Source organism: Acinonyx jubatus, chromosome A3, assembly GCF_027475565.1.
Source record: "Acinonyx jubatus isolate Ajub_Pintada_27869175 chromosome A3, VMU_Ajub_asm_v1.0, whole genome shotgun sequence".
In the NCBI taxonomy this organism is placed as follows: domain Eukaryota; kingdom Metazoa; phylum Chordata; class Mammalia; order Carnivora; family Felidae; genus Acinonyx; species Acinonyx jubatus.
Genome location: NC_069388.1, coordinates 80,697,589 through 80,711,910, shown reverse-complemented (window position 1 = coordinate 80,711,910; position 14,322 = coordinate 80,697,589). Strand labels below are relative to the sequence as shown.

At 43.1% G+C, this 14,322-nt stretch overlaps 1 protein-coding gene across 8 annotated transcripts in view; it reads left to right on the top strand.

The window, feature by feature from the left end:
• Window positions 1–14,322, top strand: part of SERTAD2 (SERTA domain containing 2) — a 116,704-nt gene that overhangs the window by 81,629 nt on the left and 20,753 nt on the right. For 2 of the 8 annotated variants that reach the window (XM_027072339.2, XM_053200671.1), the window contains exons 1-2: window positions 12,384–12,754; window positions 13,210–13,290. The exons of 3 other annotated variants lie outside the window; for them this stretch is intronic. The gene's annotated coding sequence lies outside the window, so the exon portion shown is untranslated. Of the gene's footprint in view, window positions 1–9,864; window positions 9,955–12,383; window positions 12,755–13,209; window positions 13,291–14,322 lie in introns of those variants that run through there. 3 more of the 8 variants (XM_027072342.2, XM_053200672.1, XM_027072337.2) reach the window with 2 other exon arrangements.

The following is a 14,322-nucleotide window of genomic DNA, read 5'->3' as shown; positions in this document are numbered from 1 at the left end:
ACTTCAGGAAGGAGCCAGTGGAGAGGGCAAGGCTGGGTGTAGACGAGAGAGAAGAAATAGCAGTTTGTAGTCTTATTTAAGCTGTTTTCCTTGGACTGGTTTTCTTGTCAGGAATACCTGTGTTGTCCTAGAGTTGAATGCCACCAACCCATTCCAGTAGGAGCCACTTTGACTTTGAAAAACTTATCATTCAGATATCTTTTTATTTGGTTAGGCTGGGGTCTGGATTTTTCTCCCAATTTTTTACAACAGACTCAAGATGGAAACCTTTGACTAGAATATAAATTCATCTCCCAGTTGCACTGATTTGCTGAAATGTCGCTAACAAAGTGTTAATAACCCATCAAGCTAGACTTATGGGTGGATATGATATATCCTTGTTGATAGATTTAGAAACACATATTGTAGATGAATCTATTCTTTTAGAACACATATGTGTGTGTTTATGCAGTACTGTATGTCTTAGAAGGAAAAGTGAGTTTTAAACTGAGAATTGATTTTTTTTCCCCATGAGAAGCTCCATTAAAAAAAAAAAAAACTTTAAGTTTCAGAATAGAAACTGTTCCGTTTTCTGATCTGCTACCTCATAGTAAGAAGTTAGTTGTAAGGTTAACTTCCTCGGAGAGAAGAAGGCAAGGACACCAGCAAATGGAAAAGAAAGGTTTAATTGCTCTGCAAAGGCCCAGACATGCTCTGAAAAGTAAAGATTTCAGGCTTAATGTGCACAGAACAAAAGGCCGTTGTGAACTGTGTACAAGAGTTGGTGAGAGTTTGTATTCTGCCCCTTTTTTCTGTGGGAGTTATTTCCTGTTGTTGACTAGAGTTCTTTATTTAGAACCACCTAGCTTCAGAATGCCTGCTAGCACGCAGAAAAGTGTGTATTTAAAACATAGGCTTATTTCAAGACAATCTCTGAAAAAAGTCACATTACCCATGCAGTGAGACAACATCATGTCCCCAAAGGTCAGAAGAGCATGTGGGCTTTATTTCTATGCCTATGTGGAGAGACACAAAATAAGAAAGAATCAAAATGCATTTGGTATAGCAGCCAGTGGTCACCTCAACACCAAGTGAGAGATATTTATTTCATGGGGAAAGTGTGTTTCCGTTGTTTTAGAATGCACAGACACATACGTGCACACGATTTCACTTTTTAGTGCTAAGTGCATTATTTGGCATATTAATCAAGTAACAAGCCTTCCTATTTTGTGAGGAAACTTTGATCTTTTCTGGCATGATAGAAGTTAGCCTGTAGAGTGAGAAATACATGGACTTTATCCCGGTTATTCTCTTACAGTTGACCTGTCAGCTGGGCTTCCTGTTAAGAACTTTAGGTTACTGTAGAGTCATCATTGGATTTTACAGTCTGTTATTAGGAGAGAGACAAGGATAATATATCAAAATGAGTGTAAGGAAATAAGTTATTACTGAAATAATGGGGAATGAGTAAATACATTAAATGTAAATACTGCTCAATGCTTTATTAATAGAGATTAAGAAATTGTGGGAGAAAAACTTCTGAAGTTCTACTTCATGGGGACCATAAGGAAGAAAGAAAATAAGGTGTATTTTTTTAACCTGATGAAATCTAAATCAATGAATTCACACTGTGTATTCCAGCATACTTACTTGGCTTTTCATGTTTGTAGAAAAGAAATTAAACATTATAGATAAAAGAGAAGCCACCTGTGTGTCTCTCCCTGATTCCATTTCCCTCCTCTGTGTACCAGAGGTAACCACTTTCCTAAATGTTTCTCTCTAATGTTTTTATTCTGTAATTGCATACCTATGTATTTGTAAACAATGTATAGCCATATTTTACATGTGTTAAAAGATTTTATATAGTGAGATTATACTGTACATGTTTAACAGCTTGCTTTGTTTTACTCAGCATTATGTTTTTTTTAAGATTTAGCCACATTGATATAGGTACCTTTAGTACTTCTTAACCACTATGGTTTTCAAGTGTATCAATTTACTCTTACCTTGGTGAACATTAAGGTTGTTTCCAATTTTTAGCTGTTATAAGCAAAGCGGCTACAAATACTCTTCTATGTTTTCATGGGGGATAAAAACAAGAGTTTCTCTAAGATTCTAGATTCAGCTCTTCTCATCCAGAATTCCTCCAGAGAATTAAGCCCCAGTACCCTAAGACATCCATTATATGTAATGAATTAACTTCCTTCCTGTAAATCTAGAATGATTCCTGTGTTTGGGCTGGAGCTAGGGACTGACACCTGCCCCTGAGAGCGATCGTGTGAATCCCTTTCTCATTCTTGAGTTCATTTGGGAGGCTTCAAATCAGCCGTGATGGGGCTATTTACACCACAGAAATCAGTACATGCTACAGATAAAGGCTTCTTTCCGCATCGACCCAGCCAGTTGGTGAACATTTACCAACACACGACTGGTTTTTAACTGTATACCATCCATGGGAGAACTGAGGAAATAGGCGCTTGAATCATTTTCTGTAGGGCTTATTTTTTTCATGGCACCCCAGTAAGAGAGACTGCATGTCTGTGGGTAGAGTGGATGCATCTCCAACTTTACTAGTTCATGTCAGATTATCTCCAAAACAGTCAATCTGACAGCTGTGAACTATCTTTTTGTAATTTGCATTTTTCTTATTACCGATGAGATTGAGTTATCTTTTCACATGTTTGTTGGGCATTTAAGTTTCTTTCCTCTTTAACCCACTTTTCTGTTGGGTTTTAGGACTTCTAAAAACTTGATTCAGAAAGCTCTTTATTCTGGATACTAATCATTTGTTGATTATATGAATCACATATGTCATTCCACAGCCTTTAGCTTCCCTTTATTTTGTTCGTAGTGTCTTTTGTTTAATAGGTGTTTAAGTTTAATGTAATCACATTATTGATCTTTTTCTTTATGGTTTCTGCACTGGGTGTCTAGTTTCTGAATAGTCCAAATCTCGGCAGGAAACAATTTCATTCAAATGATAGAACTTATGAGACTTATTAAAGGGACTTTTTACAGAGATGTGACAAGAGTTGAGGCATGGAAGACCAACAACAGTAGGAAGCTGTTCCTGTCCTTAGATCTGAGAGAAGGGGAGGAAATGGTGTTGCTTGAATTGGGCAGAGCTGATACCCTGGAGAAGGGGGCCGCCGCAGAAGCTGTGGGTGTGGAGGGATGGATACTGCCGTGACAGGGGCTCAAAGCAGGAAGGGTCACGAAAGAAACACCCAAGCCTCTTTCCCCTCTGACCCACTGGCCTCCTTCTGGTGCCTTGCTTTTGCTGAATCCAGCTGGCAGCTAGTTGGCGAAAGAGCTTAGTCCCGAGGGGGTCAACATTTCAAGGCACAGAGCAAAGCAAAAGCGAGTGAGTCTGAATCTTAGCAATCGGACCATAATCTCACATTCTTTAATCCTGAGGCCATAAACATATTCTCCTATATTCTCTCCTTAAAAGTTTGATTTATTGGGGTGCCTGGGTAGCTCAATCAGTTAAGTGTCTGACTCCTGATTTCAGCTCGGGTCATGGTCGTGAGTTCGAGCCCCACGTGGGGCTCAGCACTGGCAATGCAGAGCCTGCTTGGGATTCTCTCTCTGCCCTTACCCACTCGTGTTGTCTCTGTCTCTCTCAAAATAAATAAATAAAGACTTTAAAAATTTGTATTAAAAAAAGTTTTCTTTATTTTTAAAAAATGTTTATTTTGAGAGAGAGAGAGAGAGAGAGGGAGAGAGCGAGCGCACAAATGGGGTAGGGGCAGAGAGAGAAGGAGAGAGAAAATCCCAAGCAGGCTCGCATGCTGTCACCGCGAAGCCCGATGTGGGGCTTGATCTCACGAACCATGAGATTGTGACCTGAGCCAAAATCAAGAGTCAGATGCTTAACCGACTGAGCCACCCAGACGCCCCTCTCCTTAAAAGTTTTAAAGTTTTGTTTTACGTATTTAGATTTAGTCCACCAGAATGTATGTTTTGGAAAGATATTAGGTACTTAATTTTATTTTCCATGCAGTTAATCAAGTGGCCCTTAGCCATTTATTGAATAATCTGCTCTTTCCCCCTGATCTGTAATATCAGACCTGTCATATTATACACTTTCTTATATGCGTGGGTCTATTTCTGCACTGTCAATTCTGTTCTGTTGATCTATTTTTTTTTATTAAAAATTTTTTTTAACGTTTATTTATTTTTGAGACAGAGAGAGATAGAGCATGATCGGGGGAGGGTCAGAGAGAGAGGGAGACACAGAATCTGAAACAGGCTCCAGGTTCTGAGCTGTCAGCACAGAGCCTGACGTGGGGCTCGAACCCACGAACTGTGAGATCGTGACCTGAGCTGAAGTCGGATGCTTAGCCGACTGAGCCACCCAGGCGCCCCTCCGTTGATCTATTTATCTATCCCTATGACACAACACTCTCTTAATTACTAGAAATTTATAATAAGCCTCGGTATCTGACAGGACGCATCCCCCATTTTGTTCTTTAAAATTACTACAGCTATCTTTTGCTCTTTGCTATTCCAGATGATTTCTGGATTTGCTTACCAAGTTCCATGAAAAGAAAAGGGGTATTTAAATTGGAATTGCGTATAATTTATTGATGAGTTGAAGGGAGAGAGAAGTGATATTTATAAAGTATTAAGTATTCTTGTTCATAAGTGGTATAGTTCCCCATTAATTCTGCTCTTTTCATCTGATGAACTTTTGGAAAGATTTCTGTTTTCTCACTTTTCATTTTTGGCTGCATGTGAAAATAGTAAATCCGAAGTCTTTATAGCTGTTATTTTTTTTATCACAAAAACTAGACGTATGATGTTTAACAGTTCTAAAGTGGTAACAAATGAGAATGGATTGAAAATGAACATCTGATGCATTACAATTTTTGTCAACCTTTTTGTAATTTGGGTCTTAATTTCTAAAATGAAGTTAAAAGGAAATATAAATGGTGCTGAAATTACCAGTATCATTCCCACAAAAGCTAGTGCTAGGAAGGACTGTGCTGCCGTGTGTAATGAGGCCAAATGAATAATTAGTGAAAGTCAGGGAATCTGGCACTTTTTAAGTGAGTTTTTTTTATTTGCTGTAATCCTTTCACATTTATGTTTTCTTTTAAAAGAATCATTTTTAGGAATGATTAGATATATGTATTGTTTGAGCAAACTCAAGTTCGCAGCGTGTAATTTGTAACAGAACAGAACGGCAATGGGCGTCTATGCTATAGATGATATTCTCTCATTCTCCTTTCTAAATTTGGTGTCACACAGATTCAACTTCTGTTTTTAAAAAGGGAAGTTACATATAGCTCATTCACACTATTATTTTCCCCTTAAAAGCCAGTTTCTCTGATAATTGTCCATTTAAGGAGTTGCATATAACTCAAACAAGACTTCTCTGAGGAAACAGTTTTGAAACAAATGTTACTTAGCAAGATTGAATTTTTGGTTCAACATTTAAAGCATGTTTAGCAAAACAATTGACTGGTGACACCAGGGTATCTAATGTGTTAGTGTTTAGCTGGGATGCTTGCTTTACCTCTTCCTACTTGACTTCACTCTGTGTGTTTCTGAAATTTTAAATTAAAAAACCTTGTAACTTAAAAATACAACCTTTTTTCAATTTAAAGCAAGGGACCGGTATGATTGGACAGTTTGATAATTTTGAAAAAGTCTTACTGTTTATTCTGGCAACAGAATAAACTTAAAAAAAAAACTTTAATAAACTTAATAAAAACTTCTACATTGGTGACTAAAAGAAAAGATAAGGTCTACACCATTTTACCTAGGTGTTGCCTCTTCCAGGAAATCCAATAAAAAAAATTCAAAGGTCAAACAAGTGGATTTATTTTTAGTTGTATACTATGTTTCCATTTAAGCTGGGTTCTCCTCAACATGTTTCTTTTCTAATGATGCCTCATAGCCTGAACTTAGAGGCATTTCCTGGGCATCTCTACACATTAAAGCTTGGAAATTTTTTAACTTCTCAGGGCAGAATTTTCATAGCTGGGACTTCAAAAATGGATTAAATATATTATTTACATTCCCCAAATTACCATCATTTTCTTGAGTGACTTCTTTATCCATAGGTGATTTAAAGGTACACAATCCTAGATAGTTTCTACAATAGATATGAGACCATGTATATAGCAGAAAAGAGAATTTAGTCTAGCCAGTCATATAAATGCTTGGTTTTGAAACATAAAAGATGGCCAGCATTAGAGTAATACTGTTAAAACCAATTATTTTTGCTCTCATCGTCTTACCAAGTTTTCCTGGAAGTTAATATTGGTTGATGATGTTCATAACATATTTGGTTATTGGCATATTTTTTTTATATTCCATGACCAAGAGGGCAGGAAGGTGCCAGTAAGAAGTGGTCATTTGAACCATCCAGGTAATCACTGGAAAATTTGCATAGGCAAGTCTTTTCCCCCCCATAATTATCAAATGCTGCTGTGGTTTTAAATACCATTTGACCAAGACTTTTATTTCTTAAAGTAAGTAGGAAGAGAAAACCTTTATAAAGAATACAGAATGGTGGAATTTCAGCAGTAATTTATCTGCGAGGTTACTTCCCCAGTCGTGAGACTGTATAGATTAATAGTACTTTGTGAGTGCCCATTGGTCCTATTAGCTATGTTAAACCCAAATGCATATTTTAGAATTGCTGAAAAGCAGTTACAAGGACAATATTGTATTGCTCACAGCAGGAAAGATTAACCCCTTGAGTTTATGAAACTGGGTATGAACACTTCAGCATTCCTTAAATTATTCATTCAGTGAAAACTTAACAAATATCTGCCGTGTCAGGTTCTAGACAAAGCGATAAACATAAGTGAGGGGACTGAATGGTGTGATGAGTTTTCTTTCTTTTCTGTTGTGTTGTTTATGGGGTATTAATTTTGTGGGCTAAAAGGGGATGCTAACAAAGCTGACAAGCAGGGTTGGGGTTCTTTGGGTAAGAAGTAGAATTGTTATTTTATGACTCTAGTATAGGGTCGAAGCAAAGTCGTGTCCAGCTCCTGGCCAGCATTACTCTCCTGGTGATCTCTGCACGTCGACTCTGTACTTCCTGCCTATAACCCAGTCTCCCTCCTTGAGCACTTCATACTCTTCTCAAGACACTCAGCTTGCGTCTTTCCTGGCTTCCACAATTTCAGTGAATGTTAGGAATCACAGCCTCCAGACCTTCTTTGTCCCTGGGAGTCAGCTTGATAAAGGAGTTCAATTGGCTGGTTCATCTCCAAGCCTCTGTTTACTCCTCTGTAAGACGTGGGAAGGAGGACCTGTCCTGCCTGTGGCACAGGAAAGGTGTTTTGAAGAGCGGACAAGTAAATCCGTATGAAAATGCCTTACAAACCATCCTGCTTCTATCCAAACGTTGGGGTTGGGGGCGGGGTGACTTGAACCATAACGGGTAACAAATCCAGGAGAATGTGGATAGATTGCTCAAATCTGTCTTCTAGATAGGAAAATAATTCCAAGAACATATTCTGTTGAATGGAGTATATTATCATTATTTGTACTTCTCCTTTCTTTTGGAAATTTGTGAATGTGAGGTTGGTTTTATATTCTTCCAGTTTGAGCAGGTTATCTCATTTGAGTCTAAAACTCCCCTATGGGGGTAGTCTACATTGTAATCACTTTTTTATAGACTCCTAGCTCTGGGAAGGGGCTACAGAAATTGTTGACCCTGAGCACCTCCTTTTGAAGGGTGTGAAAGCAGGCCCCGTGATGCTAAGCGTCTGATTCAGCCTCATGGCTGGCTGTGGCTGAGGAACTAGACCCCAAATCTCCCGACCAACAAACAATCTGTGCTGTTTTCCCTGGAACTGGGGCTGACCCTAAACCTGTGACATGGCAGATTAAGAAACTAAAGAGTCAGTCATAATTAAGTGATTTATTTGTACAAGATCTTCAAACTCCTACGCCGGGACTCATCATCCCCCTCAGACTGGTTCCCGAGGACAGGGAAGGTCTGGAGACTGTGCAGTCTCAAACATTCATTGACGGTTTCTGTGGGTGCCAGTGGTGCTGAGTGTCTTGAGAAGAGTATGAAGTGCTCAAGAAGGGAGAATGGTTTATAGACAGGAAGTACAGAGTCGACACGCAGAGGCCTTCGAGAGGGTAGTGCTGTGTGGGGAACAGAGGACAATAAGAGATGCTTATGAGAAGCCACCACCAGTCCTAGTGGAGCAGCATCTAGCAGGAAAGAAACATAGAGTTGTTACCAGTGGTTTCCAACTGAGGAGAGGGTGAGAGCAAAAGCTGTAGTCTCCTAAGAAGGGCTGCTCCAAATTGGACCTCGCAGTTTATCTGAAGATTTTTTTAAAGTTTATTTGTTTATTTTGAGAGAGAGAGAGAGAGAGAGAGAACAGGCAGGGGAGGAGCAGAGAGAGAATCCCAAGCAGGCTTCTCCCTGTCAGCATAGAGCCTGGTGCAGGGCTCGAACCCATGGATTGTGAGATCATGACCTGAGATGAAGACCGGAATGCTCAGCTCAACCAATTCATCCACCCGGGCGTCCCTATCTGACGATTTTAGTGGAAAATAGTGGCAAATGAAATAAGAAGGAAACTAATGCCCAGCAGAAGCCATTTTTTTTCTAGCAATGGTGAGAAGGGACTAATGAACAATGTTAGGGGAAAAAAAGGTTTTAAAAGCATTTTCTTCAAATATTATCATTAAGATATTTTAAATATTTAAGTATTGTCAGATTTTTTAAAAGGGAAGAAGGCATATCTCTAACAGAAGAATAACCTTCTCTCAGAACATAAGGGGCTGTCAATGCAAAGCAGTCCCATAATAATTAAGGAAGCTTTGCAAAAGCAGCCCTTCCCTGGAGTTGAAGTTCTGCTTGTGCGAATGAACCATGACTTCAGGGAGAAACGGGGAAAAAAACCTGACAAAAGTAGGTGGAGGAAGAGGTGGAGGGGAGTCTGCAGAAGTGGATGTGTTAACATGTTCCATTGGCACAGTGACGTTTTAAATTGCTAGTGGCTGCAAAGTACTGAACCTGTCTGTGCCACCTTCTCTAGAGTGTTGAGGTTTCCAAATCCTTCTGTCCCGTATGACTCCTTGGTAATCAATGAGGTGACGTGACTCCCAGAAGTTTATTTTAAAGTTAACAGTTTTCAGGGGCTCCTGGGTGGCTCAGTCGGTTAAGCGTCCGACTTCGGCTCAGGTCATGATCTAACGGTTCGTGAGTTCGAGCCCCGCATTGGGCTCTGTGCTGACAGCTCAGAGCCTGGAGCCTGCTTCAGATTCTGTGTCTCCCTCTCTCTCTGCCCCTCCCCTGTTCATGCTCTGTCTCCCTCTGTCTCAAAAATAAATAAAACATTAAAAAAAATTTTTTTAAGTTAATAGTTTTCAGTTGTCAGTGAATGAGAAGTCCAGGTTCAGGAAGAATGTCTATATTTTCCATAAAGAGATTATTTAGCCTAGCTGGCCGCATACAATATGTTTCAATAACTGAAATGTTTATTTTTTTTCCCGAAGACCAATAGTTTCAAGGTGTATACGTGGATGATTATTACTAGTATTTCAAGTGGAACTGGAAAGATAAAATGTAATAAGGGAGAAAGAAAAATTAAAGTTTAGAACTGTTTTAAAGTCTTTGTTTCTCATTTTATATAACCAGCTTGTCCTGGTGTCATTTCTTGGGTGCATGCTAATTAAGTGCTAAAAGTGGCCTTCAGTCAGTGAAGTCGTCTAGTAGTTTGCAAGATGTGAAGGTACAGAAACTTTCAAAGAGAAGCAGTGAAGTGCGAACTAGTAGCCAGAACTACAAAGCTGTGTTGAGAAGTAGCTTTCTGAAACTAAACCAGTGAGTATTTTTATAATTTACCATTACAGTTCTGTACTTACAAAAGCAATGTTTGTTTTCTCCCTAAACAGATATGTTCCTGATAGTTAAATGCGGATGACTGGCCTAATTTCTTAAATGTGAGAGCGAGAAGGAGAAACTCTAAACTCTAAATCCTGAGGGTAGGATTATTTTAAATGGGCTTGTTAATGTCCCAAAGAGTGGGAGTGAAAACCACACTTACATGTTCACTAAACATTTCTTGTTCATGTGCTGGGAATAAGCAATGATTTTTTAAAAAGCGTGCCTTTGCATACTGAAGGGAGTTGACTTCAAAAGCTCAGGGAGAGCCTTTCCTTATCTTGGTGGAATTGGGTTCCTAGGGCCAGGCAGGGATTGCTGTGCTGGCTTGCGGGGGCTCGGGCTGGGGGAGGGGTGGTTAACCACCTTGTGTCTGACCACTTTGGCAGCTGTTGAAGCTGCCACTTCACGCTTTGACAAAAGATACCAGACTCTAAAAGTGGGGGAAGTGGAACTCCTACTATATAACATGCACACTGTTAAGATGTTACTACCTTCCAAGGTGTGGAAAGGCGAAAACCTTTTCACTTGAAAACTCAAGTTTCTCTCCTAAGAATGCAAACCTTTCCTGAATTACATGCCTTAGCAGAAGCACTGGTCCACTCTGTGTCTGGAGACACAAAAATTGTCACTTAGATCTTAGTTCTTTTTACAGGAACACTGCATTTGGTAACCCGTTTGCTAGAATAAATATTCAAGTGTCACAAAAATTCTGCAGGTCTAACTTGCTGCTAACTTCAGTTCATGGATAAACGGTTTAAATTCATTTTAAACTCAACAGAGCCTTTGGCCTCTGCCACAAAGATATCACAGGAAGAGATTATTGCAGCTTCTGTTTCAATGGCTTTTCCTTAAAAGTGAGCGCTGAAAGTATAAGGGAGTGGGTGGTTGGGAAACTGTTAGAAGTTAGTGTTGTCTCTAAAAGGCAGAACTCTGGAAATGAAAAATATCTTGGCTTCACAGCAAAATGTTTAAATGCTGTGCCGCCCAGGCACAGACTGAGCAGGACCTACAGAGGGCCCCGCACAGTACTTCCATGATGTGTCATTTGGAGCGCCATTGTAATGAGACTTTCTAAAGACATCCACAAATAATTAGCTTTTGGCATTGTTTATACTTAAAGAAAAATCTATAAGATTTTAACTATACTGAGGGTCAAGTAAAATCCTTTTTTATTCTCCTTAAAGATAACACAAGAAACACTGCCTCCTCTACCAACAGTTTAAACCAAGTTTAATTTCAGTAAGATCATCAATTTGATTGATAACAAATCATTGCAGAACAGTTCGAATAGGTCTAAACTTGTCTTGATGTTAACGACTTATAATCACCTTTATGTTAGGTCTTAAAGCTTTATTATTCTTCAATATAACTAGTAGAGTGGACCCTTAAACGCCAGCTATCTGAGATGATACTGATTGGGGTGGCAGCCAGAATTTTAAGATGCTTCAATTACTTTTTGTAACATCTTTACACTGAACGCGCATTTAACTTTTAAAATAATCATTAATTTTCCGGGGGAGCTCTTTCCCTGGTGTTTTAAATTCGCACCACTTAGGCACACACACAGCTCTCCCAGTTAGTGTAAATTTCTCTGCTAAATGAAAGTAGTTCAAAGCAGGAGCTTTCCTAAGGAGAGGGAAAAGGTTATCCACATGAAACTTCTGGGCGGAGGACCGGGGGCCTCTGACCCGCTGCGTCTCCAAGCCTGGCTTCTCTACCTGCGTGGGCTTTGCCAGCGCGGGCGGCCGGCTGCCGGCTCTGCACCGCTGCGCAGCCGGCCACGAAGGATGCAACTCGGTTCCGTCCTACTCCGAAAGTACTGTTGACTTGGTGACCCATTTCGAGGTGTTGGGCCGAGACTGTCGCACGCAAGGGGCATTTTCTGCCCCCGGCTCCAGCTGGAGCCCCCGTCCTGCCATTCGGACATCTCTGCAGGCCACTCGTGCGTCTGGAGACCTGGCCGTCTGGGAGTGTCCCAGCTGCAGACGCTGCCGCCCCCCGCCCTCCAGGGACGCCTATCTCGAAAGCCGCGCAGGCAGCGTAGACGCCGTGCCTCGGGGTCGAATTTTTGCCCCTCACCTCCTATCCCCCCCCTCCCCCGCGGGACCCTGCCCGCCCTGCTGACCGGCCCCAAGTTGCCGAATAGCTCAGATGCTTGTCATATTTGCGGTCGCGCGACTCAGCGGGCTGTGCGCGCGCTGCACTCGCCGCCGCCTTTGTCACTAGCCGCTCGGTCATTTGCATGAGTATTTTCTGGAGTGTGAGGGGATTATTGGTGGTTAGTTGTGGTTCCTTGGCCGGAGTGTCTCTTTTCGTCTCGCCTTCTCTTTAAGCCTTTTCCTTGAGAGAAAATAAAGGGCGCGCCGGCCAGGGAGGGAGCCGTGGGCGGCGCTGCCACCCGACGTCTCCCGTGCTCTGCCTGCCCCTTCCTGCTCCTGCAGCGGCCGGGGCCCGGCTCGGCATTTATCTCGCCTCCCGGGACCGCCGGGGGAGGGGGGCGGGGCCGGGAGAGGGGCGGGGCCGGGAGAGGGGCGGGGCCTGCGGAGCCAGGGGCCCGGAGCTCGCGGGAGGCTCGCTGGCCGCACGTCACTCCTGCACGGCGAGTGCTGGAGCACGAGCTGCCGCTCCCTCGGTCAGGGCGCCCCCTCCGCCCGCCTCCCGCTTCCTCCTCCGCTGCCTGCCTGCCGCCGCCGCCGCCGCCGCCTCCTCCACCATTGTATAATGCTCCGAGCGCGCCGGCAGAGGACTGCGGAGTCTTAGCTTCGGTCTCGTCTCCTGCCCGCTCCCCGGCGCCACCCTCGGGCCCCCGGAGCGGGGACTCCGCATGGAGAGAGAGTAGCTTGAGGAGTGGGCAGAAACCCCTCCTGATGCGTTAGTTCCCAGGTGGAGCTGCATGTGGTAAGTTCTCCCGGCGCCAGGCTGGAGGGGATCCTCGGATGCGCCGGGCTCCCGGCGATGGGTGGGGGGCAGCGTTGGGACCCGGCCAGGGCCGGGAGAGCCCGGAGGGCGGAGGAGGGGCCCGAGCGGCCGCGGGGGTCGCGGGCGCCTCGGCGAGAGGGACCTGGCCTGGAGCAGGTACCCGGACAAGCGTTCCCTCCCACTGCTTCCCGGCCCCGCGCCCTTAGACCCTCGGGCCGAGGGCCGGGGACCCCCCGGCGTACCCGGGCAGATCTGCTGGGGGAAGGGCAGGGGACGGGCAGTCACGGACCCAGGTCAGGAGGGGGTCGGGAGCTAACCGGAGCCCAGCAGTGGGGCGAAGGGAGCTTGGAGCTGTCGCTTCTACAGCTGGGATGTGTGTGCGTGTTGTGGCCGTTGTGTTGTTGTGAACGTACGAGACTTTTTTTTTTTTTAAGGTTCGGATTGCTGGAGCGAAGGCTGCTTCACTTTTGGGTTCCGTGACCGGGTCTGCATCCAACTTGCTATAGTGTGTTTCTGTGAGTTTCTCTTGTGTTTTTAGCTTGAAATCCTCCCTCTCTTCCCTGCTTTCGCCCGTGACAAGTGAGTTGATTTTGAATATGTGTGTGTATTCAACTTAACGTCTCACTGGCTTTTAAGTTAGAAATCTACAAGTCATCTTGGTGGTAACCGCCTCTGACTGAAAGGGAGGGGGCTGCGGGGAGCCAGCTGGCCCTGGCCCTGGACTTTGTACCATTAAGACAGAGGGTGCCGTCCGAGGGCCACTGCATCTAAAGAAAATCATAAATTGTTCTTATTTTTATTCTTGGTGGTCAATCATCCTGCCTTTAGCAGAAGTAGTAGTAATAGATTGAGAAGGGAGTAGGGTTTGGGCTTTAGTCTAAATTTCACAAAAAGATTAGGTATAGTTTGTCTTAGAGTAACTTTTTGCTTTCAAACCGGGTAGTTTCAGGATGTTTGGGGTGGCAGAAAGTAAGTTTTTACAGGCACTGAATAGGGAAGGGCAAATCAGCAGGGTGAGACATACAGCCTCAGACTATAGCAGTTTTTATTTGAATCGAATTGGGCAGCCTCAGTCTTAAGGAAGATAGTCGATGTTTTCAAGCTTTGTTCATGAAATATGCTTTTTGATTTCCCAATATCTGTTAAGAAATGGCCATAATGTGTGTAAAGAACCTAGAAGTTGTAGTAGCCAATAGGATCCTCGAGGCCTTAAGTGTTCAAAGTAGCGTTCTGTAATTAGGGACTGGCCTCTGACAAGATTGAAGTGGGCTCTTGGCTCCACTCAACCCCTGGAGGGCAGTCCACCTGAGAGTCTCTTCATTGTTGTGCTGAGGGGGGTGAAGGGGATAGTTGCTCAGCTAACCAGAAGGCACGGCTCACTCCAAGAGCTCCTCCCATTGCTCCCACTTTTTATAGCAGTCTATTCTGATTTGAGTGAGCTAGAGTGTGCTTCGAGGATGAAAATACCCATCCAAAGACCCAGCTTCTAGCATGAGCAGGAATAGCTTGTTCACGGATCTCTGCTTTCCTATAAATTTCATCCGTTT